The sequence below is a fragment of the Mirounga leonina genome, unplaced genomic scaffold (assembly GCF_011800145.1).
Source record: "Mirounga leonina isolate KUSES-001 unplaced genomic scaffold, KU_Mleo_1.0 Mir_171, whole genome shotgun sequence".
NCBI classification, from domain to species: Eukaryota; Metazoa; Chordata; class Mammalia; order Carnivora; family Phocidae; genus Mirounga; species Mirounga leonina.
In genome coordinates this window covers 21,747,759-21,764,699 of record NW_023270436.1, presented here as the reverse complement: position 1 = coordinate 21,764,699, position 16,941 = coordinate 21,747,759, and the positions used below count along the sequence as shown (strand labels likewise).

At 46.1% G+C, this 16,941-nt stretch overlaps 1 protein-coding gene across 1 annotated transcript in view; it reads right to left on the bottom strand.

The window, feature by feature from the left end:
* Positions 1-16,941, bottom strand: part of ZNRF3 (zinc and ring finger 3) — a 153,097-nt gene that overhangs the window by 109,630 nt on the left and 26,526 nt on the right. The gene's annotated exons all lie outside the window — the stretch shown is intronic.

The following is a 16,941-nucleotide window of genomic DNA, read 5'->3' as shown; positions in this document are numbered from 1 at the left end:
CAGTGAATATCCCAAATAGGAGAAGAGGTACCATTCATTGTTACACAATAAAATAATTACTATTGCTTGCTCCCCCAATCCAGGTAACTGTGTGTGTGTATACACGCACGCATGCACGTGCATGTGTGTTGGGGGGGTGGGAAGTGCTGACAGGAGGTTACCTAATATTATTTAGAAGGCAAGCCCTATGTGCCCACAAGGCCAGTGTTTCTTTGGACATAATCAAAAATCTTCCTTTGTTGAGGCCTAATGTCTATTCTCATCCTGTCCCAGCATCTCCTCAGAGGAAAAACAAAGCTCAACTGCCAGAAAATGTTCCAAGTAATTGTTGATAACAGACAAGGGCAGAGGAAGCCCTCTGGTTAATATTTAAACATGGCAGGGGTAACATTAACTCCTTCATAGTTATGATGCCCATCAGATGACTCGGACATTTGCTCAATGGGCCCCCAGCTCGTCAGGAACACTGACTGCCTCACTCAGGCTCAGGAATGCTCTTTTTGAATTAACAGAATAACGCCTAAAACTCCTTTTACTTATCGTACTGCTTGAACTTGAATGGATTCATTTTTTAACAACTAGAATGTACAATTCCCCAATTTTTAGTAAATAGATTCCAATAATTTCTACAGAGATTAAGAGGAAGAAAGGAAAGATCAGGGTAGATTTAGGGTATAATTGAGAAGAATGCATTAATTGGGGGGGGGGGTTAGATCATATTTTTTAAACTGCAAGCTATTAGAATACAGCTTTGCCGTGAGAAGAAAGTCTATATTCTAAACTGTCAGATGATGTACTTTGGAAGATTCAGCCACCATCACAGGGGGAAAACACACCCACAACACTTCATTCTAATAAACCTCGGCAATCTTTGTCTCCATATAGTTAAAAGTTTTCCTCTTTTATAAGGCAGAGGGAGGGACAGGAAGGAGGTTGGGGAAGAGAGGAGTGAAGGAACAGTGTATCTCAGAGAGGACGCATATTGCAGATGCAGGCTGCAGAGCTCCTGATGAGCGGACAGATATTCGGCGACTTTCTTCCATGAGGGTTCCTTAAGGGGAACAAATCACAGCCAGTGACACCCAAGACAAGGATCTAAGGAAACACAAGGTCAGCCCTGCCCAGGCTTTAGGGGTTCCAGCTGCAAAAGCCCCCTTTCTCTGTTCAGTCTTGCCTCTCAGCTGGTGTGACTGCAGGGCAGAGAAGCCTGGAGACAGATTACGAGTATGCTCACACGACGACCTGGTGTCACAAAGTGGCTACTACCCTTCAACTGGCCTGAGATTCTGTGCATGCCAATGGCGACCGGGTCATCTGCAACACAGACATTCTGCATTCACTCCAAAGGCAGCAGGAATCAGGAAAAGCCAGGTCTCGGTGTGTCCCCTTCACACCTCCTGCCTTCTCTGACCACAGGAGTCTCACCTGTATTTTGCCATTTGACCAAAGCATAGCTGATTCCTCAACCACACATTCTCTTTCCATGTCTAGCTCTGTAGAACTGGGCCCCAAAAGTCCCCCCGATTCCAGAATGACAATGTGCTGGGAGCTAGGTTCCCCAGTACAGTGTGGGCTCCGTGAGGGCAGGAATTTTTTACTTTTCCACTGCAGTATCCCTAGTGCCTAAGAGAGTGTCAGGCATGGATCGATTGATGGGGTTCCCTAACAACGCAGCAGCCTCCTTGATTATTTCCCTCTGTCAATTCCCACGCCAAAACACTAATGCTGGCCTAAGAGCAGAATGTGTGCAGTAATCCCAGGGTTTCCCTGATGCAAACTGCTACTCCATTTCAGTCTTCTTCAGGTCACACAAGAAATCACAAAGTAACACCTTCATCTACTGGGCCAATTCTGGCTTCCTTGGGGGGCGGCGAGGGAATAAGGGAAAAAAGCAACTGGATCAGCTCCATGTTACACAGGCCCAGTTTCTCTGGGCGGTCCACAACAAAGGGTCCTTCAAGGTAAGAACATCAGCGCCAGATATATCTAACCACTCAATGGCACAAGACTCTGGCAGACACCACTGGTCAACCTGCAGATGAAAGAATGCAAGCAGCATCCTGGCAAAAATAAAGAAAATGTCTTACTTTCCAGAAGACACTAAAATGTGCCACATTACTTCTCTCCCTCTAGGGTGGTGCAGTCCACAAATCACTTACTTTGCATACACACTGAAGCCGGGGTAAAGGCATGGTGCTGAGAACCCAGGCTGCCTCTTACACTTCAGCCAAGCCCCTGGTCCTCCCACCCTCTGCCCGGCCTGCTCTCTGGGTTCATCACTGAGAAGCCAGCAATCTCCATTCAAGTAAGACCTATGACAAGATCCAGCCATACCATATGCCTTCCCCATCAGCAGAATCCCAAAGCTATTTCCACAGGAATGGGTATAAATTTGCACTAAGCAGAATACACTCCTCCATTTCCTGATCTGACCAAAAGCTCTCACAGTGAGGTTTAAGTGCTCTATGATCAAAGAGCAAGAGACAGCCAACACATCCTCAGAAGAGCAGATCCATTCTGGGGCTCAGCAATAGCTGGCTCATTAATAACATACCAGTGTCCCATGGAACATTTACATAGGCATGTCCTGTTATGTGAATGGGTGTGACCTGCAGGATAACCTGCCCAGTAGTTAAGATAAGCACTACTATCATTTCCACTTGACAAATGAGCAACCTGAGGTTTGGGGCCCCGGATCCTCCAACTCCTAAAGCAACACACACTTAGAAAGCATACCACCTTCCTTTGGGAGCTTCTGCATGCACCTCAGAATAAAGTAGGGGTTATTAACAAACCTGCCCAATTAACCACTAACTGATGCCTGCTTCCACTGCAGACTCCTAGCCAGGAAACCACTGTCTAGGACCTCCACACACCCCTGCTCCGACCAGCTAAGCTATATGTGTTTCTAGATCTGTTTCCGCCGACTCTATCTGCTCTAAGCATGTGACCAAACTAAATCTTAAATGATGTAAAGAAAAAAAATAGAGTTTTATCCTAGGAAAACTAAGTCAAATACTTTGGAAAAAAAGAGTAAATGAAGGCAAACGACTTTAAAAATGGCTAAGAACTAAATGCAACTTTTGAAGACTAGATGGGGGGGGAAGAAGCAAAATTCTAGAACTCTCCTAATAGCTTTACAAGTTTTACACATCACTTAAAAAAAAAAAAAAAAACCTGTAAATTTTAAGTGATAGATCAAGGGTATGGCTACAGTAAGATTCTAAGGAGCACAAATGAGTGGTCCCATTCACAAAAGCCTGGGCTTGAATGTCCGCTTACAGGCTATAATTAAAACATAATTTTAAACTATCTTTCCTTTTTAATCATTCCCTGCTTCAACTTAACTGACCTTTTTCAATTACCCAAACATCTGCAGGTCCCAAAGTATCAGATAACAAGGTTCCCACTAAAATGTGAAAATCATGAAAGGCACACATTCAATTGTCATCCGCCAACTGATCTCAATCCCTTGGCCAATAACATCTAGAAATTTCTGAGCTCTCAAACTGGGACAGGGCTTACAATAATTTAACTGTCATTATAATAGGAAACCTCCCTCCAGAGGAACTAATCAGAAGCACAATCAACCTCAACTCAATAATTAACCCTAAAGAGTTTCTAGAGCAATGGTTCTTAACTAAGGGCAATTTGGGACTTCCCCTGCCTCATTCAACCAGCGGACATTTGACAATGTTTGGAGACATTTGTAGTTGTCATAACTGAGAGGGAAATTTGCTACTGTCATCTGGTGGGCAGGGGCTTAGGCTGCTTGCTTAACATCCAAAAACGCACAGGCCAGCCCTCCACAACCAAGAATTACCCAGCTGCAAACGTCAACAGTGCCAAGATGGAGAAACCACCTAGGAAAAAGGAGTCCCAAGACCTACAGATGCTGTTCCATCTTCAAAAAAGTCGGCCTTTGAACAAATAAAAGGAAGAGCTGATTTCTTCCCTCTTGATTCAAACATTACTCAAAGGCCACTGGCTTCCTGGTATTCTTAATAATACTCCAAATCTCTCAGTAAGAATTTTCAAAGACCACAATTTTTGCTTATGTGGTAAAACAGCACAACAGTCTTGGTCATTTTTTTTTTCTTTCACATTCCATGATACCTCCAATTACCTCATGGATGGTTCTAAAAATGAACTAAAAAATCTGTCCAAAGCTTCATTTTTAAAGAACACCAGAAGGGATGGAAGAGTGACACTGGTCTGCTGTGGAAGTAGGATTGTGAGAGAAGCCTTTCCTTTCTGTTGCTTCTGGTTAAGCATCACACTATGTGCACCTACACAACATAACTATTTTAAAAGTTAAATACTATATTGGGGCACCTGGGTGGCTCAGTCAGTTAAGTGTCCAACTCTCGGATCGTGCGATTGAGCCCCAATTTGGGCTCCACGCTCAGTGGGGAACCTGCTTGAGATTCTCTGCCTCTCCCTCTCCTTCTGCCCCTCCCCCCTACTCGCGTGCATGCATTCCCTCTCTAAAATAAATAAATTAAATCTTTTTTTAAAAAAAAGTTAAATACGGGGCGCCTGGGTGGCTCAGTCGTTAAGCATCTGCCTTCGGCTCAGGTCATGATCCCAGGGTCCTGGGATCGAGCCCCACATCGGGCTCCCTGCTCGGCAGGAAGCCTGCTTCTCCCTCTCCCACTCCCCCTGCTTGTGTTCCTGCTCTCACGGTCTCTCTCTCTGTCAAATAAATAAATAAAATCTTTAAAAAATAAAAAAATAAAAATAAATAAAAATTTTAAAAAGTTAAATACTATATAAGAATCTTGAATAGATCCTGGATTTTTAAAAGCCAGCTATTAAAGACATTTCTGAGACAATTACAATGTGAAATTTAAATGTGTCAAGTTGATAGATGTGATGATAGTACAGTGGTCAGGAGCATGTCCTCAGTCTTAGCAGATGTATGCTGGTGCACTGAGGGATAAAATGTCATGATACTGGCAATTTTATTTTATTTTTTTATTTTTTTTAAAGATTTTATTTTATTTATTTGACAGAGAGAGAGAGAGAGACAGCTAGAGAGGGAACACAAGCAGGGGGAGTGGGAGAGGGAGAAGCAGGTTTCCCGTGGAGCAGGGAGCCCGATGTGGGGCTCAATCCCAGGACCCTGGGATCATGACCCGAGCCAAAGGCAGACGCTTAACGACTGAGCCACCTAGGCATCCCGATACTGGCAATTTTAAAATGGTCAGCCAGGGCGCCTGGGTGGCTCAGTTGGTTAAGCGACTGCCTTCGGCTCAGGTCATGATCCTGGAGTCCCGGGATCGAGTCCCGCATCAGGCTCCCTGCTCAGTGGGGGGTCTGCTTCTCCCTCTAACCTTCCTCCCTCTCATGCTATCTCTCATTCTCGCTCTCAAATAAATAAAATCTTAAAAAAAAAAATATTAAAATGGTCAGCCAAAACAGAGAAATACATACACCCACACCCACACACACACACACACACAATGTGTGAGAGAGTACAAATTGAGCAATTGTTAACATATTGCCACACACTGACCTATTCATTCAACTTTTCTATGGGCTTAAAGACTTCAAAATAAAAGAGCTGTAGAAACAAAATACAGACCAAGATAAGGGGGTAGGGAGACAGGAATCAACTCACAATTGTCATCTGGTCATGAAGGTAGACTACACACACACACACACAAAAGGTCTCTAAACAGAATCAAACTGGAGATGGTGGTCTTAGCTTCATTGTTAACTGTGTCACTGCCTTCTACAGTGACAGCAAAATAGAATAGGCAGGACAGCCGCATCAAAAGCACAGTCAGCCAATAGGCCCACGACACAACTCACATCACAGACCTCCTGGCACCCTGGAGACCATGGGAGTACTGCGAAGACAGGTTATTCTTCCAAACATACACACACCCACACACACACACAGAAACCTGTCTGAGCCCAAACTCCTTAAGCAGGGAAGGAACTAAAATATGATTGCCACTCAAGGAAGGAAGAGCTCACCTATTCTATGAAGAGAAAGAATCAGGTAAGAATCAGTTAAGTTTGGAGGCCTTGTCCATTTCCTGTTTACAACAATGAAGAAAATGCTTCTACTCCAAAAAGTTTTTATACACGGGACACCTGCCTGGCTCAGCAGGTAGAGCATGTGACTCGATCTCAGGGTTGTTGTGGAGTATACATACATATATACCTAATTAAAAACAAAAAGACTTTACACACATGAACTTAACAAGGGGATAAAAAGCAAAGCAAAAGAAGAGTCCATGGGAAGTGGGTTTAAGCGCAACAATTTGTGGTTCATCTCAACTTTGCAAAACCTATTTGTTTTACATAGAAGTCAATATAGGCTTCTGGGAATCCCTTGAGCAGATGTGCAAGTGAGAGCTAAAGCCAGTCTATGAAACGGTCAGAGTATCTATAAGCTAATTTTGCCAAATCCAGTGAAATTTCCCCCAAATCACAAGTTCATACTGGTATTTCAAGAAATATGACTTGTTGGGACGCCTGGGTAGCTCAGTCAGTTAAGCGTCCAACTCTTGGGGCGCCTGGGTGTCTCAGTTGGTTAAGTGGCTGCCTTCGGCTCGGGTCGTGATCCCAGGGTCCTCGGATCGAGCCCCGCATCGGGCTCCCTGCTCGGCGGGGAGCCTGCTTCTCCCTCTCCCTGTGCCTGCCTCTCTGCCTACTTGTTCTCTCTCTCTATCTCTCTGTCAAATAAATAAATAAAATCTTTAAAAAAAAAAAAAAAAGCGTCCGACTCTTGATTTTAGCTCAGGTCATGATCGCAGGGTTGGGGGATCAAGTCTGTGTCCGGCTCAGTGCTGAGCACAGAGTCTACTTGAGATCTGTCTCTCCCTCTCCCTCTGCTCCTATCCACCCCCACCCAGCTCCTGCTCTCTCTCTTTCTAAAATAAATAAATAAAATCTTAAAAAAAAAAAAAGAAATATGACTTGTTTTATTGAGTTGGGAAAAAAGAAAAAACCCAAAACATAATACTGTTCAAACTACAGATTTTCCAAACCAGCTTGTTTAAAACATACCAGCAGTTTCACTTTACCAGCTACCTGCATACTCTACAGTGGCCCCCTTACTATACAAAATCCTACAGTCTCTGAACAAAATGGGCCATGTTCACTGCAGCCAGAAGGTCACACTGCCAGAAGGCAAAGGAGGGACAAGATGAAGGAAGGGCAATGGGCTCTGCTCCAGGAAATAAGAGGGAGGAAATCATTCAAACACAACAGGGTCTCTAAAGCAAACTCTGTACCCCAGGTGGTCCACTAGCCATGCAATCTCCTGAGTCCTCCCTTGAGTGCCTGATTAAGAAGCAAGATCCCAAGAGCTGTTCCCAACAGAGCGAAAGAGCCAGTGAGTGAGCTGGATCTAAATGTGATAGAAACAGAATAAAAAGGGAATCTCAAAAAACTGTCACATCCATCAAAACATCCTGAGTGCCTACCATGTGTAGGAAATATATGTGCTCGGGTTTCAAATATTAAAGACACATCAGCCACATGTACAGAGGACAGATACATGATACAGCAAGTATAGTAAAATATTAATGGTAGAATACAGGTGCTCAAAAAAAAAAAAAAAAGGAGTTTAGGTGTTCACTGTAAAATCCCTTCACTTTTCCTGTATGTCTGAAAATTTTCTTAATAAAATATAGGGGGGAGCATTTTTATAGAAAATGGGGGGAATCGAATATGTAATTTTTTTTAAAAAGGGGAAAATCTCCCAGTCTTGCCCTCAAGGAGCTTGCAGACAATTCAACGTGCATGGACAGAGGCATCATGGGGCCAGCCAGGCCAGATAGTTTAGAATGACACCAGGTAATTTTTTTTTTTTTTAAGATTTTATTTATTTATTTATTTGCAAGAGAGAATGAGAGACAGAGAGCACGAGACGGAGGAGGGTCAGAGGGAGAAGCAGACTCCCCGCCGAGCAGGGAGCCCGATGCGGGACTCGATCCCGGGACTCCAGGATCATGACCTGAGCCGAAGGCAGTCGCTTAACCGACTGAGCCACCCAGGCGCCCCACTGAGCCACCCAGGTGCCCCGACACCAGGTAATTTTTAGCTTGAGTAACAGACAAGAACCCAAGAGAAACAGATTTGGGGAGAAAAAAAAGAAACCTGGTTTTACACCTGTTGGGTTTGGTTGGGATGGCTGTAAGATGCCAAAGTAAACTTTAGTTACCATGACTTAGTCTGGTTAAGTGCCTCAGACCCCACTGATCCTGAACTCTGGTGCGGGGCTAACAAGCTGGCTCAGACTGGAGGGCTGTTCTGTCTGTGGCTGTTTGTCTGTAGTTCTTACTAAGTAAGAAAATGGAATATGGCTATGATCTTACTCAGGGAGGTATATATGGCACAGGGTTTCACCAGCGTGTATACGAAAAACTACTAAAGGAAGGGGCACCAGCTTAAGTTGGCTGATTTTCTGAATGTTCCCATGTCTGTGATTTTTTTTTTTTTTTAAGTAATCTCTACCCCCAACATGGGGCTCGAACTTAAAACCCTGAGATCAAGAGCTGCATGCTCTACTGACTGAGCCAACCAGGTGCCCCATGCATATGTAATTTTTACAAAAGCTGGAGAATCTTCAGGTGAGGCATAGCATTCAGCCATATTCTTGGGGAGCCCCCAGTCGGATGGCCCTACTCTCCAGTCTCACGCAAGCCCCTCACACCCACTGCACAAGGGACAGATGAGCTTCCTTCCTAGAGTCAGAGACAGGAATGACAAAAGGTAGCCTACATACAGACAGACCCCTTGCCTACTTTTCGGTTGGTCTCCTCACCTGCTTCACCCAGGTGTGCTCTAAAGCCTGACTCCCCACCAGAGGATGCCGCTTTCGAAATCTTCGGAGGCTCACTTGGGAACAGACCCCACCACCCTAAGAAAATCGGCTGCTCTGAACAGAAGCAGTCTGCCTTTCACGGGAAACTCTGCAAGGCCATCTAGGAAAACACCAGCCACTTGCAGCATTCCTGCCCTACCGAGACCCATCAGCCCGGAGTGGAACCCTCCAGACGCCGCGTGCCCTCCGCAGCGCAGCGTACGCTTCACCTCTCCAAACAAACAGGGGTGTCTTTGTTTAAATTAAAAAAAAAAAAAAGAACCTGTCTCACAAGCTACGATTACATCAGCAGAGCGCTCTCATTCTCTGCAGCAATCCGGGCGTCTGGGGCGCTTTGAAGCGCCGAGTGCGCGGCGCCCTTTGATCCTGCGATTCCCGCCCCGGGCAAAGCCGAACCCAGCGCGGCGCCCACGCGGGGATCCACCGTCCACGACCGGATCGCCCGGCCGGAGCCCGCTCAGTCCCCCCACCAGCTCCAGGTCGACCAGTACCCAACCCCCAGACCAGGCTGCCCGTGCTGGGGCGCTCAAGTACACAATCACTTAGGTTGGGGAGGGGGGGAAGGGGGGCTGTCCCTTTGGAGGGGACACCCTTAACTTCACATTAACCTCTTGTGGGAGGAGCACTGGAATTACGTTTTTAAAGAAAAATCTATCTTTTAGAGTTACTGAAATCTTCATAGGAAAAAAAAATGATAGGGGCGCCTTTGCTTCAAAATACCAAGGGGGGGGGCGGTGAGGATGCAGATCAAAAGAGAGGGGCCAGGAGTTGACAACTTTCAAAGTGAGTGATGGTGACTGGGTGACAGGGACTGCAGAGGTACACCGCAGACGTGGTTCCCTCTACTTGTGAACACATGTAACATTTTCTATAATAAGAACTGAAAAAGAGGGGCCTGGGTGGCTCAGGTGGTTGGGCGTCTGCCTGCCACTCGGGTCATGATTTCCTGGCTCCCTGTTTAGCGGGGAGTCCGCTTCTCCCTGCTGCTCGTGCTCTCTCTCTCTTAAATGAATAAATAAAATCTTAAAAAAAAAAAAAAAGAATTGAAAAAGAAAGGAACTCTTTGCTATTTTTAAAGGTTTTACTCCTCACAGACTTTTAATTTATGAAGGAAAAAAAGCAGTTTGGCACTGGATGGGGTGAAGGAAGGGCACACTCCCTTTCCTACCGTGCCCCCCAGGCAGTACTGGACCTACCCAGACAGCCTGTGGCCCACAGAGCCACCTTCTCCAGTGCAATCTCTGCAGGGGCATCAAGTGTTACCCCAAGCTGGGGCTTCTTCATCATCTGGGGACCTCAAACCGGTTTAAGAGATACATGAATATTAGAGAGCCCATCTGTCCAGAAAAATACACACCCAGCTGAACCTGGAGGAAATATCAAACCCACCCAAAATCTGTTCCTCTCCGATTAGATAGGGCTGCTAGAGTAAGCATTCCAGGTTGCTTCATTTGGACAACTTCCCTCAGAGCTAGAGTCACTTGACCAGCCACTAGACTCCCAATGCCACCATGCGGGGCCATCATGGGGCATGCCACATCCCTGGGCTGCCTCACAAGGCCAATTTTGCTCCATACCGGCCCGGTGGCCTTGGGTAAGTCGCCTGTCCCCATATCTTAAAAACAGAGAGCTACTAACGGCAACCTTGTGATATCACCACCTCTTCTGCCACACATTTAACAGGGAAGTAAGAAATGGAAAAAAAAAAAAGCCAAGCAGGATATGGTATGTGGGGACACAAACATGATTCCATCCACAGAGGCAGCTGAACAAGCCACATACGGATTGGGCACAAAAGAGTTAACTGGGAAAGAGACATGGTCCAGGACTGCTAGGTGTGTTCAAGGCCAGAAGGCAGAGGAAAGGATAGGGAAAGGGTACAGAGGGGAAAATAAATCCTTCCTGTGCAGGTGGATCCACCTTGGGGTGGGGGTGGGGGACTAAAAATTCCAGTGAAGACCAACAACCCACCTAAACCCTGCAGAGTTGAGGGCACGACCACAAAACCATAAAAGGGGTCAAGGAAACAAAATATATTATCATAACAGCTCAAAAGATTGGAGATGTTTTTAAGAGAAGAGCACAGTTGTAACAATGTGAGTAGAGATTCAAGAAATGAGTTGGGAGTTTTAAAAATACTGAAATAAAAACTTGAAAATAAAGGGCAGCTCACTAGGTAACAAAATATCAACAACAGCAGGTTTAAAATCCATGCATTTGTTAGCTTTCGTCTTGAAGGGGATCTAGGTCAGAAATCCCCACTATAGACTATTTCCCTGTAAGATCACACATAATTAGAAAAAATGTACACAAACTTCCAAATTCATTCAATTCCTGATTTAAAAGTACATTAATTCTGGCATAGCAACAGACCCTAACAAATCTGTTAAATCATTTCATTTTGGAAACTCATTTATCAAGTCTTTCGTTCCTATTCACAGAAAAATGGTAGGATTTCAGTCCCAGATCCTTTACATAGCATCCGACTTAGGCCCTATGAAGTACTGGTGGGCTACAAAGCAGTTCAGAAGGCATGCCTCTGACTTCAGTAGGCTCACAACCTAGTGAGGAGACAGACACACCTACAAATTAAACAACAACAACAAAAAACATATTATGAGAGCCAAATGAGTGACCAGACCAGGTTGTTTCAAGTTCAGAGGCAGCAGAGATAACTATGCGCTGCAACAGTCCAGGAGAGCTTCCTGAAGGCGGCAGCCTTGAAAGGTGGGCAGAATATAGGCAAAGACACAAATAAAGGCCAAAGCCTGTTTGAAGGAAGTGAGGGGTTCTACAGCAGGATACCAAATTGCAAAGATGTACTGGGAGCAAAATGCCAAGGGTTGTAGAATATTAGGGTAAACAGGGTTTAAATACATACATGCATACATACATGCAGGGCTTAGGCTCCATCCTATAAAGAATTAAAAAAAAAAAAAAAAGGCTCTTAAGGATTTGTGAAGAGGAGGGTGACATCTGGGAGGCGAGGAGCAAAAGGGGGGAGAGGGTGTGGGGGCCTAAGCGAAAAGGAGGGGGGGGGGGGGGGGGGGGCTTCCTGCTAAAAGAGAAATGAGGGGCGCCTGGGTGGCTCAGTCGTTAAGCGTCTGCCTTCGGCTCAGGTCATGATCCCGGGTCCTGGGATCGAGCCCCGCATCGGGCTCCCTGCTCTGTGGGAAGCCTGCTTCTCCCTCTCCCACTCCCTCTGCTTGTGTTCCCTCTCTCCCCTCTCTCCCTGTGTCTCTCTCTGTCAAATAAATAAATAAAATCTTAAAAAAAAAAAAATTACAAAAAAAAAAATAAAAGAGAAATGAGTGCCCCTTGATGAACTAGAGCAAACCATGTGCTCAGGCTACCGGTTGTGGTTTTTTGGGTGTGTGTGTGTGTGTGTGTGTGTGTGTGTTAACAAAGGGGTGAAGATCAAAAGAAAACTATTTGCAAATGAGAACCCTCCTACTCCTCTGACTTGTCATTTCTATCCCTTTCATCTACCCTCCTGTTTGAAATTCAGGTGAAAAGGGGAGGCATGTGGCCAGTGGACTGCCACTCTGGCCCAGGGTCTGGCCCATGTGCAACTGGGGGCAAATCACTCAGGCTCTCCCAACTTGCTCCCTCCCTCCCTCCCCCCACTGGCTGAGGAAGGTCAAGGATGGGATGTTAAGTCCCTTGAAGTAAGTGCCAAGTCTGGATCCAGGCTGGGGAAAGACAAGCCTACAACTAAGGATTCCTAGAGGTGCCGGCTACCCATTGATCAACAACATACAGATCTTCAACTATAAGAAAGCCACCATCACAGAGCTCTTCAACCATCTTCCCTCCTTCCAGATGAGAGGGGAAAAAAGCATTTATATTATAAAGGCAACACAGAGAGCTCAAAATTATAAAAGTTCCTGGTCAGAAACCACAAGGCAAAAAGCATTTATGTTTATTTAAATATAACCAATCAGCCAAGAGTCAACTCATGAACATACTGTCACAATGAACAGCATTCCGTGTTCTGCTTCCTTCCCTGAAAACAGTTTCTCACCAGGTTTGAGGCACAGAAGTAAATATCATCTTCCATCACTTACTGTAACGTACAGCTCTTAAGGGTAAGAGGTCTATAATCAGCCTGATGGGGTCTGTGTGTCCATACCTGTATCAGCAAGTAGTGAGACCCTGGGTATGTCATTTCCCGTCTTCAAGCCTCCATTCCCTCATCTATAAAAGGGGGGCCACGGCACATCACAGCATAGGGCTGTTATGAGGAATAAAGGAGATCATTCATGTTGGGTTCTTCACATAATGCCTGGCACAAGTCAGCAATAAATGTTAACCATGGGATCTTTTAAATCTGTGGCCCTCACCCCTGGTCGAAGAGAGCTAAGGAGCAGTGGAACAGGATGTAAGAAATCCATATGATAAGGGCATTTCCAAGCGAAGAGGGACTGCAAACCTCAGTTCAGAAAGAACTTGTGTGGCCCCCTGTGTGGGGAGAACAGGTTGGCATTCTTCTGCAGAATATAACAGCTGCCTCTCCTCCCATCTCACCCCGACCCCTCCTCGGCTGCAAATACTCAAGGATTAAGAAGACATTCAAGCTTTGTTCCGTCTCATTTCTGCTCTGGCATTCTTCTCTTTGGCCCCTTTATCCCAAATGCCATTTCTGCTCAACAGCAAGCCCTACATTAGAGAAGTGTCTTGCACTTTCTCAAGGTGCCCCCAACCCTTTATTTCCACTGATCCTTACAACAAATTTATGGCACGAACAGCCCACCCCACTTTCCCAGGGAATCGAGGTTAAGAGAAGTCAGAGCATCATGCTGGGTCTCGGGAAGTCCCAAGTGTCAGAACTCAGAACGTCCCGCTGGAAAGCCCAGTGGTCCTCTGGGCTTGCTATGCTCTGATCTGGAATCAGCGGTGGGATCAAGGACAGCTTTCCTAGGCCAGCAGGGGGCAAGGAGCAGGGCTGGCCGCCTTAGGACCAAGTGGAAACACTGCAGCTTCACACATGGGGCGGGGGGGCGGGGGGGGGACCACCCCCACCAGAGCAGCCCCAGGGAGCAGTGTGGTCAGAGGGATTCCTGCTGCCAAGCTGGGCCACAGCATTCGAACTCTCTCTCTTGTTGAGAAATACTCCTTTGGTGGAGACTTGAAACACAAACACACACATCCACAGAGAAAGCCAGCAGCGACCCAGGCTGGAAGCTGTGAGATCTGTGAGGAGAACCAACCAGCCCAGTGGGTTACAGAGAAGGCCAGTGGGGGGGTGGGGGTGGGGGTCAGGCCCACAGCAAGCTCCCTGGAAGAGAAGTGCATTCAAGCCCCACTCCAGGTTTCCTTCTTCACCAGGTTTTACCCTTCACCGCTTCTCCCAACACTTCAAAGGAAGTATTTTTGTACAGCCCAGGGAGGAGTGTAAACTGCCCGCCTGCTTCCAAAGCAGAGACATTAACCCTGAAAGGGCCGCTGGCCTCACAGGGGAAGGGGGAGGAGAACAAGGTCGTGGGGAGCTGAGCATGAGTCCCCACACTCAGCCAGGCCTGCCCTTTCAGCCCACACCAAGGGCAAGGCACTTAAACCACACTACAGAAAGGCAGGGCCTCAGTTCCTCTAAGCACGCAAACAGCTAGTTATAAATACCCTCCCAGGCTGGAGGTTCAAAGGATCCAGCAGTTAGCACTTCAATGGAAACTCCAGCTAACAGAACAGGCCTCTTTCTCGCTGTCCCTCCCTGAACCAAGCAAGGAACCGAAGGGCCCAAAGGCTAACACAACAAAACCTGCCACCCAAAAGTCTATCTCCTTCAGGCTTAGCAGCCCGGGGGCAGGGGTGGGAGTGGGGGTGGGGATGGGGGGCATTCTAGCCACTGAGCCCTTTCTAAACAGCTCCCTGAGGAGGGGGCTCCCCTTCCTATGTACCCTTCGTGGCAGACAAGGAAGTCTTCCCCAAGGGGCGGCGAAAGGAAGAATGAAGACCCCAGACTCTATCAGGACTTTTTATGAGCTTCTCCATACTCCTAGAATTCTTCACTCGACAGAGATTAATTGTATCCCAAATTCAGATTCAACATTCTTCGGTTACCTTGTTGAAATGTGAGGGATCCTTCCAGGTAAGAGTAAACGGACATTGCACAGGACACTCCCCTGCTCACCAGTGATCTAACTCAACAAATGTCCTTGCACAGACCACTGAAAACATAGCCACCTGGGGAGCTGGCAGTTAGAGCAGCATCTCTCAAGACCACACATACCTTGGTATCTTTGGGTTTTGTTTTTTTTTTTTTTAATCCTGAGCCACGCCACCTCAAAGGACTCTACTGGAGTCCTCCATGGACTCTACTGGAAACCCTGCGGCATGCCAGCAGGCCTCCGCCGGGTGAGGCCCCAGAAACACTCAGGTGGGGCTCAGCTCCTACCACCTGGCTGCAAGCTTCTGGGCAATGAGAGTGCGGCAGGCAGGTGGGTGTCTGCCCCGTCCCACCGGCAAGAGCATCCTGTAATTTACGGACACTGAAAAGTATGCTATAAATAGTTGGTGTTTTTAACGTTGTTGGGCCTCCAGAGCAGAGGGGCCTAACAGCTGTGTGGGGCCAGGGCTCTGGCCATCTCAGGCCTACAATTTGGAAATCCTGGGTGGTGTGGTCAAAGCATCTTCAGAGGGACTCCCGAGAGTGTCACCCGCTCTCTGGAGAGGAGAAAGTCTGTCCAAACTATCAGTCGGGATTTACACACCACAGTTTGGCAGAAAAGTGAACAGCGCTGAGGGGTCTCTTCATGGGAAGCTCCATAACTCAGCAGCAAAAGGGAAAACAGCCAGAGTCACCCCAAACCCCAAGTTGCCGTTTCTGCCACATTTAGGCCTCTGAGACACAACAGGACCCTCCTGATTAAGCAGGAAATGACCTGGAGGATTTGTTTACTCATTTGACAAACTTTTTTTTTTTTAAACTTTGCTCTCCTAAGTGCTGAAAATACAGAGAACAAAACAGATAAGCCTTTTCGTCAATTTCTAGCACAGGAGATGGACAATAAAAAGGAAAACAATTTCCAAAAGTGAAGGGGGTGCCTTATAATTTTAAATCTAATTACACTACAGCATGACATAAGAGTGTATACCTAAAAGGAATTACATTCAAGTGACTGAGTTACTTCTAGGCTCTCCAGACAGTAATTACACTTCAAAAGAATAAATACATCTCTACATTCATTTGTTCTTTTGAAATAACTATCCCTGCTGGCTTTCCTAAAACTTGGGAAGTATGAGGAAGGGCAAAGAGTGGTAAATAAATTTAGACCCTGGGCACTTAACTCTAAACCGAAATGCCTGAGTCAGAAAAGACTTATGGTTAGCACCTCTTTCATGGGGGGGGGGGGGGGGGGGTTTGCACATGGGTATTCATGTTTGTGTACACACGCACGTGTCAATGGTCACAATTAAAGACGAATTTATTAAAGTTGCAACTAAAACTTTACAGGCCTATTATTTAGCCTCTTAAAAATTTTCAGAAAATCATCAAAACCATTTGCTGGGGGAGATACTAGAATGAATTCTATCTGGGAATACTGGAAGCAGTTCAGATACTCTACTTTGTCTCTCCTGAACTGAAGCAAGTCCAGAAGACTCCAAGATGACAAGGGACCCCAAAACCATCTCATATGATGAACAGAAAGAACTACGGGTACTCAGCAAGGAGAAAACACATTTTATTTGTTTTGCTGGTAGATAGAGGGTGACAGAGGATAACCAGCTTCAAAGATGGGAAGGGCCATCATGTCTGAGGTGGCTCTATGTTATGGACTGAGATGTGTCACCCCAAAATTCATATGTTGAAGTCCTAGCCCCCAGGACCTCAAGAGTATGGCTATTTGGAGATAGGGTCTTTAAAGAGTGATTAAGGTAACAATGGAATACTACTCAGCCATCAAAAAAAAAAAAATGTAATCTCACCATTTGCAAAGACGTGGATGGAACTAGGGGGTATTATGCGAATCCAAATAAATCAGGAAAGACAATTACCATATGATCTCACTCATATGTGGAATTTAAGAAACAAAACAGAGGCTCATAGGGGAAAAGAGGAAAAAGTAAAACAAGACGAAATCAGAGGAGGAGACAAA